The following is a 13,908-nucleotide window of genomic DNA, read 5'->3' on the forward strand; positions in this document are numbered from 1 at the left end:
ATTGCTGACAACATGGACAGCAAATATCTTCTACTCTATGATTTGCCTTTTCACTCTTACTGTCATTTTAATGAACAGGAGGTCTTCACTTCAATGTAATAGAATTTATCAATCTTTTCCTTTAAGGTTAGTATTTTTGTACCCTGCTTAAGATATCTTTGTTTACCCCAAGCTCATCAAGATAGTTTCCTGTGTTATTTTTGTTAGATTGTATTGTTTTACATTTCACATTTATCTAGAAATGGCTTTCATGTTTGATGTGAGGTAAGGATGAGAACACGCCTTTTTTCTATACAAATATCCAGGTCTTCAATTCCATTTATTACAAGGACTGTTCTTTCTCCACTGCTCTGCAGTGCCACAAATATCATATATCAGGTGTCCATATATGCAGCTAAGTCATTTTTAAATAGAAGCTTGACTTAATTGGCACATTAAATTATATGGGAATAAAGTTCTAATACTGGGAGATTTTACCAAAAATCTGACAATGATACTGTGATACCTCATATATTTTAATTTGGAATTATTCCTCTAGTGGAGGGGGTGAAGTGCCGTGAAAGTTCCATTGCAGCTATATTCTATTTCAGAGCTTTCCAAACTGATGTGAAGGGAAAATTGTTTTGGGGTTAGAAACACACATGGAGAGCAAAAAAATAAAAAAATCCTTCACCACCTAAAGTCATTTTCTCAAGCCATGAAGAGTAACTAGCCTTCTTTTTTTCAACCCTAGGATCTTCCTGACTTTTAATGTGCTAATATCTAGTGTGCAGCATCATAAAGAAGTGTTGCCAAACTTGTTTGTCCACGAAGCCCTTTGATTTCAGAACAGTTCATTTAACAGAGAGAGAAAAGTCATGAGCTTCCTGCCACCAAATCTAGAAAGCTACCAACACGTCTGAGCTCAGGCTTTCCTACCTCCTGTCACCACTGAAGAGGTATGCTCCAGTCTGAGAAGCATCCTGTCACTTCTGCACACATTTTCTTATTTTTCTTTTTGGACTTAACTCTTTCCTATGCATCTTTCCCTCTTTCTGGTGGCTGGGTCCTTACCCAAGACATTTAAATACAATTTATGTCTTTTCTACCTTTAGAAAACAACCATGGTGGATGCAAAATGGTACAACTCTGGAAAATAGCTGGCAATTTTTTTTTTTTTTTATGAACGACTAAACACGCATTTATCACATGACCCAGAAGTCACATTCCTGGGCATTTCACTGCAGCTTTCTTTGTGATAGGCAAAAATCGGAAGCAACAAAAATGTCCTTCAATAGCTGAGTAATTGCACTTGGTACATCATATCATGGAATTCCATTCAGCAACAAAAAGGAACAAAGTGTGGGTCCGCACAACAGCTTGCATGGACCTCGAGGACATATGCTGAGTGGAGAAAGTAAATTTCAAAGGTCATGGATGATTCCAGTTTACATAACAAACAATTTCTAAGTGACATCATGTAGAGATGGAAAACAGATTCTGGTGGTTGCCAAAGATCAGGGATGGTGGCGGAAGGAACGTGGGTGTCGCTATAAAGATGTAGCACAAGGGGCATCTCTGTGGTGATGGAAAAATTCTGCATATTTATTACCATGATTGTGACACTAATCCACAGATGAGGCAAATGGCGCAGAAGTATACACACATTTTTAAATTTTATTTATTTTTAATTGACAAGCCAAAACAACATACAAACACGAACATTCTTAACATACGAACATTCCATACATGGTGTACAATCAGTGGCTCACAATATCATCCCATAGTAGTATATTCATCACCATGATCATTTTTAGAACATTTGCATCACTCCAGAAGAAGAAATAAAAAGAAAAAAGAAAAAACTTATACATACCATACCCATTACCCCTCCCACTCATTGACCACTAGTATTTCCATCTACCCAATATATTTTAACCTTTGTTCCCCGATTTTTTTCTATACCCCTTACCACTCCCTTCATTGATCACTAGTATTTCAGTTTACTTGATTTGTTTTAACATTTGTGTCCTGCATTATTTATTTATTTTTAATCCATAGTTTCTACTCATCTGTCTATACTGTAGATAAAAGGAGCATCAGACACAATGCTTTCACAGTCACAAAGTCAACATTGCAAAAACTATATCATTATACATTCATCTTCAAGAAACATGGCTACTGGAACACAGCTTTACAGTTTCAGGCACTTCCCTCAAGCCTCTCTAATACACCTTAAACTAAAAAGGGGATATTTATATACTGCATAAGAATAACCTCCAGGATAACCTTTTGACTCTGTTTGAAATCTCTCAGCCACTGACACTTTATTTTGTTTCATTTTTCTCTTTCTCCTTTTGGTCGAGAAGGTTTTCTCAATCCCTTGATGCTGAGTCCCAGCTCATTCTAGGATTTCTGTCCCATGTTGCCAGGAAGGTCCACACCCCTGGGAGTCATGTCCCATGTAGAGAGGGGGAGGGCAGTGAGTTTGCCCGCCATATCAGCTGAGAGATAGGCCAAATCTGAGCAACAAAAGAGGTTCTCTTGGGGGTGACAGGCCTAATTTTAAGTAGGCTTAGCCTATCCTTTGTGGGGATGTTTCATATGAACAAACCCCAAGATTGAGGGCTCAGCCTATTGATTTGGTTATTTCCACTGCTCGTGAGAGTATCAGGAATTCTCCAATGGGGAAGTTGAATTTCCCCCCTTTCTCGCCATTCCCCCAAGGGGACTTTGCAAATACTTCTTTATTCACTATTCAAATCACACTGGGATTTATTGGGGCATCACTCTGGATAAACCTACAAAATCTCATGCCCTATTCAAGGTCCCATGCACTTATGGATACACAAACATTTTGATATTGTACTACAGTTATGTAAAATGTAACACTGAGAGAAACTGAAGGGCACTGGAGGTCTTTCTGTACTATTTTTGCAACTTCCAAATTAAAAGTTTAATAAAAACAGCAGCAGTGGAGATCAGGGCATAACAGAAAATAACCACACCACTTTCCTTAGACCCTGCATTCCGCTACTTTATCTTTCTCTATTATCTTTGCAGGCAATTGAAAATACTTTTCTTTAACTTATGTTTCCCATCCCATCTTCTTCTGTGCCATTACTCCATTTATTCACTTATAAATCAAATATTTATTAAGTGCCTGTTATATTTCATGTGCTGTTGTAGGACACATCAGTGAGCAAAATCTCCTCCCTCATGTAATTTACATTCAAGTGAGCAGGGAGAGATGGGCAATAAACAAAGTAAAGAAGTAAAATAACATATTTAATGTTTCTAAGTGCTAGGAAGAAAAGCTAAATAAGAAAGGATAGTGCTTGGGTAACAGCAAATGTCATGATTTTAATAAAGTGGTCAGCAAAGGGCCCATTGCACAGGTGACATTTGAGCAAAGACCTGAGCAAAGAAGTGGGTTTGGCAGAACTGGGAACATTATTCTTGATAGAGGGAACAGCAAGTGCAAAGGCCCTCTGGCAGGGGCATACCTGGCTTTCTCAAGGAGTAGTAAGGAGGCCAGTGTGATCAAAACTGAGCAATCAAGGGGGAGAGCAATAGGAGATACAAATGAAGAAGTAATTGGATGGAGGTCAGGAGACCTGATCACACAGGACCTTGTTGGACATTGTGAGTCGGAAAAGTGAATGAGGTGGGAAGACCCTGGAGGAGTAACATGGTCTAACCTAAATGTTTATATTTGCTCTTTTGAGAATGTAATAGGCCTTTTGAATTGCTTTTGCCCTGTAAATAATGACCCACTTTGCATAATCCTTTGGACTCCTCTCAGTCCTTATCTTGCTAATTGGCCTTTCTGCAGCAATTTACCCTATTGACCACGCCTGTTCTCTAATCAGTATCTTTCCTTGGTTTATCTCCTGCCTCTCTGGGCACTCCTTCTCAGTCTCTTTTCCACTCCTGTTCTGTAAGTGCTGTACTTTCTCAAGATTATATATATAGCCTTTATATCTAGCATCTAAATACAAATATTCTTCTTGGGCAATCTCCTTGACTCTCCTGGTTTTATTCCAACTGTATGCCGATGCCTTCAAAACTGATATCATTAGTCAGGATGACTCACCTGAGCTCCAGACTCATGTACTCAATAGCTTATTGCACAATTCCATTAAGGTGTCTCAGAGGTCCCTCAAACTCAACAGGTGCAAAATGGAACTTGCTGTCTTTCCTGCTACCTCTACCCCCTTGCCTTGCAGGACTGTGTCTTCTCCCGTATTCTCACTCTCCATTAAGAGCAAGCTATCCACATCAAGGGATTGAGAAAAACCCTAGAATGAGACTCAGCATCAAGGGATTGAGAAAACCTTCTCCACCAAAAGGGGGAAGAGTGAAATGAGACAAAATACAGTGTCAATGGCTGAAAGATTCCAAGCAGAGTCTAGAGGTTATCCTGGAGGTTATTCTTACGTATTAAGTGGATATCACCTTGTTACTCAAGATGTAATGGAGAGGCTGGAGGGAACTGCCTGAAAATGGAGAGCTGTGTTCCAGTAGCCATGTTTCTTGATGATGTTTGAATAATGATATAGCTTTCACAATGTGACTGTGTGATTGTGAAAACCTTGTGTCTGATGCTTCTTTTATGGGGGAACAAATGTTAAAATAAATTTAGTTTGAAATGGTAGTGATCAATGAAAGCGAGGGGTAAGGAGTATGGTATGTATAGTCTTTTTTTTTTCTGTTTTCGTTTTATTTCTTTTTCTGTTGTCTTTTTATTTATTTATTATTATAATTCTATTTATTTATTATTAAATAAATTAAAAAAAATAAAGCAAGCTATCCATCTTGTTGCTTAAAGTAGAACTCTAGGAATCATCACACATTTAAGGAATTCCACCAAAACAGAAACAGATATAAGGACGCCGGAAAAAAAAAAACAGATACAATTTAGGAAGCAGAAGAAAACTTGAGATAAAGTGTAATTAATGTCTTCAGAAAGATAATAGAAAAAACCTCATGAACAAAAAGAGAACCATGTGCCCAATAAGAGAGAGATTTAAAATTTTGATAACTGAAATAAGAAATTCATAGAACAAAAAAAAAAAACCAAGAAGATGGGAATTTAAGCAGAAAATCAATCCACATTTAAAAAATCTATGTTGAACAATTATATGTTCTACTCCTATTTGCTCAGAATAGGTTCTTAATATATAATTACTATTATCTCATTCAGAAGATAAATTTGTCGGTGGTCTTTGTGCATGAGATACTTTCCAATAGTCTTCTTTGAGGACTATTTTACTAAAACATAAATTTCAAAGTTACATACATATTATTTTAGAACATATTTCACACATATTATTTATCTTAAATTTAGATTTGTACATAGCAATGAATTTACTCAGCATTTTTAATATACAGCGCAATTGTGTTAAGTAACATTACCAAATGATGAGATCCATTTTCCCAAAAAGTCTCATAAGGCTAGCAAAATAAACATATTTCAATAGCTAAAAACTTTATCAGACATAGGTCATATTTATGAAGTTCTTAAAAAATTTAGAAATTTTTTTTCTTCAGCTTGAGGCCTAGCTAAAAAAAGACCTAATACTCCAATACAAAGACAAAACTCAAATTACAAAAGAACCAACGTTCCCTACAAGGATAAGGAAAAAACTATAACATTTGATCAAATATATAATCCTTTAGTTTTTTTCATTTCAAAATCATTTTGCTGATGGTGAGATTATAAATTCAGAACTCACATTTAAATAGGAAAAAAATTAAAGAATAAATATGAATTCATCAAACATTAAATCAGGTACATGTTTCTCCCAGATAATTGAATTTAATTCTCCAGGAATTAAATTCAGTGTGATGCCTATCACTTCCTCTATAGACAGTTCTGTTAATTTATAAATGTTCTGCCAGAGACAAATCAATTTGACTTATAAGTCCCAGAAATTTTTCCAAATTCCAACATTCAACTCATTTTGGTAGAGTGAGGAATTGGGTTGTCCTCCATAATCACTCCTACTGCATTAGTTTATTTCCCCCCATTAAAGCATTACCTGAATATAAGGCTGCAGGAGAGTAAGTCCCTGGAGAAAAGTGTTGAGACCTTGTCTTATTTATCTTTATATCCCCACTACCGAACATTGTGCCTGACACATAGTCGATACTCAATAAGTGTTTGTTGAATGACTACATAATGTACTGACAAAACTGACTATAGACCAGAGGGGGTATAATTTGGGGCTGAACAAGGGTTGTAACAGCAGGGAAGAAAAGGAGGGAATGCAGAGACACAACTGAATGGTTTAATAAATGGTGGGCTGGGAGGTACAGGTGTCTTAAAGGAGGGAGAAGAGTTTGAATCAAGGTCACAGGAGAAAACAGTGGTGACTGTATTTTTCTCAAAAAATGAGCAGCACTCAATCCACCAGGCTTTCTGGAAAGATCTCTAAGGGATATCAAAATAAACCAGTTTCATCAGCTAAAAACTGCACATGCTATGGGTCACTTTAGGAATTAAGTTTCTAAAGTTCAGAATATTTTTTCCCAGCTTTATGCTCAGCTAAACATAATTAATAACCTAAGGCAAGATTGAAACTCAATATGACTTTCTCTTTCCTGGAGGGCAGATACGGTGGCTTGCATTCCAGCAGCCAGATTACTCTGTACACTAAAATTGTACTAAATGTAGCAGAGCAGAAAGAAAGAAGGAGTCCAAGAATTTCTGAAACAGTGCATAAAAATTTATAAAACAGTAAGCGACTAATACATTGGACCATATTAAAATTAAGAACTTCTGTTCATAGAAAAGAAAGTGAAAAAAGTTCCATAAACTAGAAAAGATATTTATACCACATTTAGCTGGCAAAGGAATAGTATCTATAAAGTATATATAAATGGTATATATAAAGAGCTATGAATCAATTTTTAGAGGACAAATTACCAAATAAATGGGTAAAAGACATTAGCAGACATTTCACAGAAAAGGATATAGGAATCATGAATAAATTTATGGACAGTTGTTGAATCACATTACCAATTAAAATTAGAATGAAATGCCATTTCATACCCCCATCTTGGTAAAAAGAAAAAAAGTCTCGCAACATTAACATATAGTAAAAATGTAAGATAAGAATTTTATACACAGCTGGTAGAGGATGGAAACAATATGGCATTGTTGATAAAATTAAATATTTACATCTTCCCTCATGGAGATTCTACTTTTACTTCTACAAGAAATTTGAACTTGTGAACCAGGAAACATGTTTAATTTTTTTTCACAGTGTTGTTTGTAAGAGAAACTAAAAGCAATCAAAAGTCCATTGATAGCGAAATGGATAAATTCTGTGACAGAGTCACACAATGTGGAAGCCACATGATAGAATATTATACACTGGTGAAGAATGAATAAACTCTCCATACATGGAATAATGTGAGTGAATCTTAGGAACAAAATACTTAGCTAAAAAAAAAAAAAGCACAGCAAATCATATCCTTTAATAAAGCTCAGAAACAAGTTGAGAGAGAAGTGTATCAGTAGCTTCAATGCACCTGGTGGTTAAATGGTGGTTCATAGGTGTCTGATTTATTAGTATGCTTTATAAGGAGCACGTAAATTATAATCATTCTTCTGATGTATCAAATAATACATTTAAAAGTAACTCCTTTTTAATAAAGATGATTTGTCCTCTGCCCTCTTTTAGCTACCTTCCTATTGTTTCTACCAGAAGCCTGCCCCTGCAGTGGACAGCCCTGATGTTTGCTGGCTTCCCAGCCCCACTTGCACACGTCTCTTTTTTTTTCTTAAGAAAATAAACAATACCCTCAGAACCGCCAAAAATGGATATCTAAGTTAGCTTAACCATAGGACTATTTAAATAAAGTATCCATATAATAATTGTAAAACCTGTAATTGTGCAGTAAGTTTCATAAACCAATTTAAAATTAAAGCAACAAGGAAAAAAATCTACCAATTCAGATAACAAAGTTTTTAAATTCTAAACATTAAACACTAACTTAGATACCATTTGATCAGCTGTCAAAACTGTGAATGTTCTCAAAATACCAATTAGAAAATTCTTACAAATATCTGCATTGCCATAGTAATGACCTATCTTACTAAATATCTTCCTGATTTCAGGAAAATATGAAGATACAAATATTTTTAAAATTAATATATGGAAATCTTAACCACCTAAAATGGGTGTCTTAGTTAGCTCACCCATAGGCATATTTAAAAATATATATATCTACATAATCATCATAAAGCTTGTTTGTACAATGTTTCATAAACCAATTTAAAATTTAAGGAAGGAAAAAATCTATAGATATAGATATCCGAGTTTCTTAAATTTTAAATATTGAACACTATCTTAAATATCATTTGATTAACTATCAAAACTGGGTATGTTTTCAAAATATCAAGTAAAAAGTTATTACAAATATCAACTTTGCTATAGTAGTGAGCTGAGGTTTGTTACTAAATATTTTCAAATATCGATTTAAGGAATTTATTTTATCTAATGTTACTATAGCTGCCTATAGTTTTAGTTTTCCCTTTTTTTAATTTGTAAAATACAACATATATATATACAAAAAGGAGAAAGAAAAAAGGCAACAATTTTCTAAGCACACTGAAAATTCACACTCCTCTTTTATTTAGGGCATTTCCCACCTTGGGAGTCCCATTCTTAGGGAGAAGCCCAAGGCTCTCTTTCCCAGCAGGTGTGGGGCAGGCTTTGCCGTCGGCTCCACCAGTCAGGTGCACTCTCAGAAGAGCTCAGTTCAGAGCAGAGCAGCAAAAGGGAAGCTCCTGTGGGATCTGAGGTCATACGCAGTAGGCTGGAAATTGAGGCATGTGAGGCTCCAAGGCAGCAATGGCCAGGAAAGGAAAATTCTAGTGCAGAAACACCAGAGGGGGCAATTGTGGCAAGAGGAATCTCCCCGGGAGGAGGCGTGTGTGGGGGTGGGGGGTGGGGGGGGGTGGGATTCTTATCAGACCAAACCTGCGGCAGGTCTGGCATCATTTCTGGAAACTCTGCTTCACATCTTTTTTCCAGCCTCCAAGTCACCCTTTTAATAAAGGGTCTCTCCTGAATGAGTCAGGGTTCCGCTTCTGTTGCCTGCCTAGATCAACCTTCAGTGCTATTTTTCTCCTATATCTCTTTTCTGACAGGTGTTCACCTCTGACATTTTGCATTTCCTAAACCAACACTAGACACCAGGGATACAAAAAATAAGATAAAAGGATATATATGTGTGTGTATGTGTGTATGTGTGTGTGTGTATATATATATATATATATATATATATATATGTATGTATATACACTGAGATAAATGGTTATATTTGTGGTTTGCGCCCTCGAGGAGTGCATAGCCTAATCAGGAAGGCTGTGTTGAACACCACTGGTAGATTAACACAACATTCCAACATTAAGGGATCTTTGTCTCTTTTGTCTATTGATATATCCCAAGTAACTAGAAGAATGCCTGTCACTTACTAGGTGCTCAACAAATATTGCTGCATAAACGAATGGATGGAGAAGTGGTATGCCTTGGAAATTGAATATCACTTCCATCCCCTCCCATCAGTTGGAATCTAGTCTTAGAACCACCACAGGTGTAAAAGAGACTGGAAAATACAGTTGAGTTGGATGGAGATGTGCCCAGCTAAAGCTTCCAGTAGTGGAGGAAAAGGAGAGGTTGATATTAGGAGGACAACTCACACACTGCTATAGCTTTCCTCTAGCCTCAGTGTGTGTGACTACTGTTATCCAACTATGATATTTGGAAACAATAATATTCTTTGGTTAGTACATGTAGTAATTCTCATAATTTGAACATAAAGGAAGCATACAGTTTCTTTTTGTTTGCATGGGCAGGCACCAGGAATCAAACCCAGTCTCTGGCATAGCAGGCAAGTATTCGGACGTTGAGCCACCGTTGCACCACCCCATACAGTTCTTATTATCAGAATATTTTTATGCTCCCTTCTCTTTTATTTTACTTTCCTTGGCTACTCAAGCAAATTCCATGCAATAGCCTGGCTTATGCAATGGGAACTTAATGGCTCACAGTTCTGAGGTGAGGAAAAAGTCCAAATCAAGGGATTATCAAGGTAATGCTGTCTCTCCCCAAAGACTGGGTGTTCTGGGGCTGGCTGCTGGAGATCCTTCGTCCTTATTTCATCACATGGCAGGGCACATGGTAGTGTGACCTGGTCTCTCCCTTCTCTTCCAGATTGAGGTTCTTGCTTCCTGTGGCTTTTTCTTTCTCTCTGTCTGAATTTCATTCTCTTATAAAGGATTCTAGGAATAGGATGAAGACCCATTCTGATTGAGGTGGGCCACACCTTAACTGAAGTAACCTCATCAAAAGGTCGTACAATGAACTTATATCCACAGGAATGGATTAAGTTTAAGGATATGCTTTTCTGGGATACAAACAGGTCCAAACCAACACACCTCTCTAAATAAGTCTTGATATTTTAAGCATATCAGCTGGGAGCAGTGTTGAATCATAGCTTGCCCAGGGTAACCCACAAAGTGCTACATGGCTGTGTCATCAGCTTTACATGATTTGGTCTCTTCCTCTCTGGTCAACTCCCTACATTGCCTCTTTCACCATTTCTTCCATCTACTGACAGAGGTTATCCTCCATGGGACCTGTCCTTTCTCTTTGCTCACCTTACTCCATGATGGCTCCTTTAGTAAAACCATCCAATCCTGGCTATTGAACTCTCACCCTATGAAAGTCTACACCTTCATCTCAAGCCCTGCTGGACTTCATCCAACTGTTTCCCCTCCAATGCCACATTGTTACTTCAAAATCAACATTTATCATTAAAATTCCCATCAACCCTCTGGCCCCAAATAGTTGGCCTTCATAGCTCCTGCTTTCCTAAGCAGGAAGGGTATATTTTCTCTCACATTCATATGATTGCATAAAGTTGATTCTGACTTTTATTTCTCAAACTGGGCCACAGAGCAAGTTGTGTCAATAGCTTATGCCCCCAGTTAGCCTACATAGTGGTAAATGATGATTTTCAGAAAAAGTTAAATATAAAAATAAATGTATGTTAAAGATTTTATTTAGCTCAAAAAGAGAACCAGCTAGATATTATAGCTGGCTCAAAAGAGAATTCTAAGGGGCGGGCCGCGGTGGCTCAGCGGGCAAAGTGCTTGCCTGCTATGCCGGAGGACCTCGGTTCGATTCCCGGCCCCAGCCCATGTAACAAAAACGGAGAAACAGAATACAATAAAACAAGAAAATGTTTAAAAATGTTTCCCTTTCTTCCTTCCTTCCTTCCTTCTATCCTTCCTTCCTTCTCTCTGTCTTTCCTTTAAAAAAAAAAAAAAAAAGAGAATTCTAAGAACAGACACATTCATAGATCAGGAATATTGAAAGGAATGTGTGAATGGAGACAAAACTGTGTTTACACAGGGGAGGGAGGACAGTAGGGAAGGCATTTCACATTGCGTAACTGTCTACAATTTACAGAGTGCAAAAGAGCTTGCATTGGAATCTGGACAAGATAACCCCAGGGGTGTCCTCAAGAGTCTCTATAAAATGCATAATCCTGTACTGAAGCACAACTTTTTCCCTAAACTACTTACAGTGTCTCTTCACCCTTGACTCCAATCTATCAATCATACTAAAACACAGCTTCCGCCATCCCCAGCTTCTACAAAGAACATTACTGACTCCCTGCTAATTCCCATATCAACAATAAACTTTTCTGCCTGCCTTTCAAGATACTTACTTTGCATCACCACTCTCTTTATAGAACCACCTTTTATTCCAGTCAGGCCTGATTCCTCCACCTCAAGCCAAGCCAACTCCCTCCCACACACTCTTCCATCTCCTTCTGCTCCCTTCAATTATCTACAGCCTTCCCATCTTGCTGGTTCGGTTCAAGCCTTTTTTGTTTTTGTTTTCCATTTATTATCTGTAGGCCACAAGTGGTACCTATACTTTTCCTTAATTAGCAATGCTATCCCACAGGAACTTGATCCTGCATTCTTTCATCTTTTGAGCCCCTCCTATGTGCTTACCAGTCTAAACTCCAGATCCAGACACTGAATAACCAGAGATGAAAGCCTGAGGTCCTCAAGATGTCTGGGAGAAACAATGAGAATAGAGGTGATCACTGTTTTGACATTTGCTTTGAGAGCCAGACACATAACCTAAGACTGGGAAGGTAAGCAAAGGTTTCCTAGAGGAAACCAAAACCTTCATCAAGCAAAGAAGGAGGTAGAAGAAACTTGAACATATGTACATATACCTGTATGACACACTGCAGTTTTTTGTTTTTTTTTTTTCATTTTTGCAGTCATGACATATCCTGCCAGGAACACTGTTGTGAATACTTTTGTAGCCCATGACTTCTAACAGAGATACAGTGTATGCACCTTGTAAATTTAGGGTTTGAAAGATGAATAAATTTTGAAGCCCAAAGTGGTCAATACTGTTTGATTTTTTTCGGGGGCGCTCTGAAATGTACTTCCCCCTTATCTCGTTAGGCGTATGAAAATGTACATGGTGTGGTCCTCGAGGCAAAGAGAAAAGTAAATGAGCATGCGCCGGGAATCAAATTATCCCTGGCCGGAGCAGGAGAGGAGCAGCCGGCAGGGAAGGGACTCAGCGGGACGGTCACAGCGACAGGTGCAACCTACAGGCTTGCGGGTCGCACAGAGCTTCCGCCCTGACGGTCTCCTCCGGTGCTTACTGCGCGCGCTCCACCCACCCAAAGGACCCCGGGCCAGGCGTCAGTTCACCCTTTTTCGGCTGTGGAAACTGCACCGTGATCACGTTGGAAGGAAAAAAAAGCCATTAAATGAATACGATGATTTCTCGCTCTTTGGGGCGAATATGGATGAATTCTGTTGCGCTTACTGAGTGTATGATGCGACTTTAAAAATTCCGAGGTGGGCGCCGAACCGGAGCGGATCTACCACTCCATCGGCGACCTGCCCACCCCTCCAGGAGGCTCGGTTAGTCTCCGCTGCCGGCGTTCAGCCCTTGGAGAATGAATTAGACATTCTTACCTTTCTGCGATTTGAGACCATGGCAGAGGCTTTGCTCACTTCCTTCCCCCAGCCCAGCAAAAATCAAAGATCCCGCTTAAATCATGCTCAGGCACTGGTGTAAATTAAGGGGGGGGGGGGCTTTCGTATCTCTCCTGGTGTTTCCTCGTGTTCTTCGAATTACACTCAACTTATACTTGTTTACGAGGATTTAAAAAAATCCTTTAAGAAAAGAAATCTATATTAAAATATTGAGCCCTAATCGCATAGCTCCTATGCTCAAAACCAGTATTTGGGCTAACTGCCTTACAGTGTTTCCTCCTACAGTGTTTCAAGTGAAGTTTGAAAATAAGGAGGGGTTAAAATAAAAAAAAAGGCGAGCAACAGTGGCTCAGTGGCAGAGTTCTGCCTGCTGTGCTGGAGACCCCTCTCAATTCCCCGAGCCTGCCTAAGCAAAAAAATAATAATAAGGAAGTGTGTGTGTGTGTGTGTGTGTGTGTGTGTGTGTGTGTGTGTGTGTTTGCACGCGTGGGCAAGGGTAGTTCAGTGGTAGAATTCTCACTTGCCCTGCAGCAGAATCCGGTTGGATTCCCTGCCATGCAGGAGACCAGGATTTGATTCTCAGCCCATGCACTTACTCCCAATAGACAACAACAAAACAAACAAAATTCAACAAATGGTGCTACAATAAAGGGATATTCACATGGAAAAAGAATGAAATGTGACCCCCGCTATACAGCATACAGAAAAAATTAATAAGGACAGGAATACAAATAACTCAGTAGGAGTGTCCTCACCATCCAGTTACACCTGGGCTGTATCCAAGTGGGGCACCAAGTCACAGTCCGGCCCACCGTGGGACGTCCTAAAAAAGACTCCGCCCCCACAACGTCGCGGTTTTTCCGAGGACACTG

The sequence above is a fragment of the Tamandua tetradactyla genome, chromosome 19 (assembly GCF_023851605.1).
Source record: "Tamandua tetradactyla isolate mTamTet1 chromosome 19, mTamTet1.pri, whole genome shotgun sequence".
NCBI classification, from domain to species: Eukaryota; Metazoa; Chordata; class Mammalia; order Pilosa; family Myrmecophagidae; genus Tamandua; species Tamandua tetradactyla.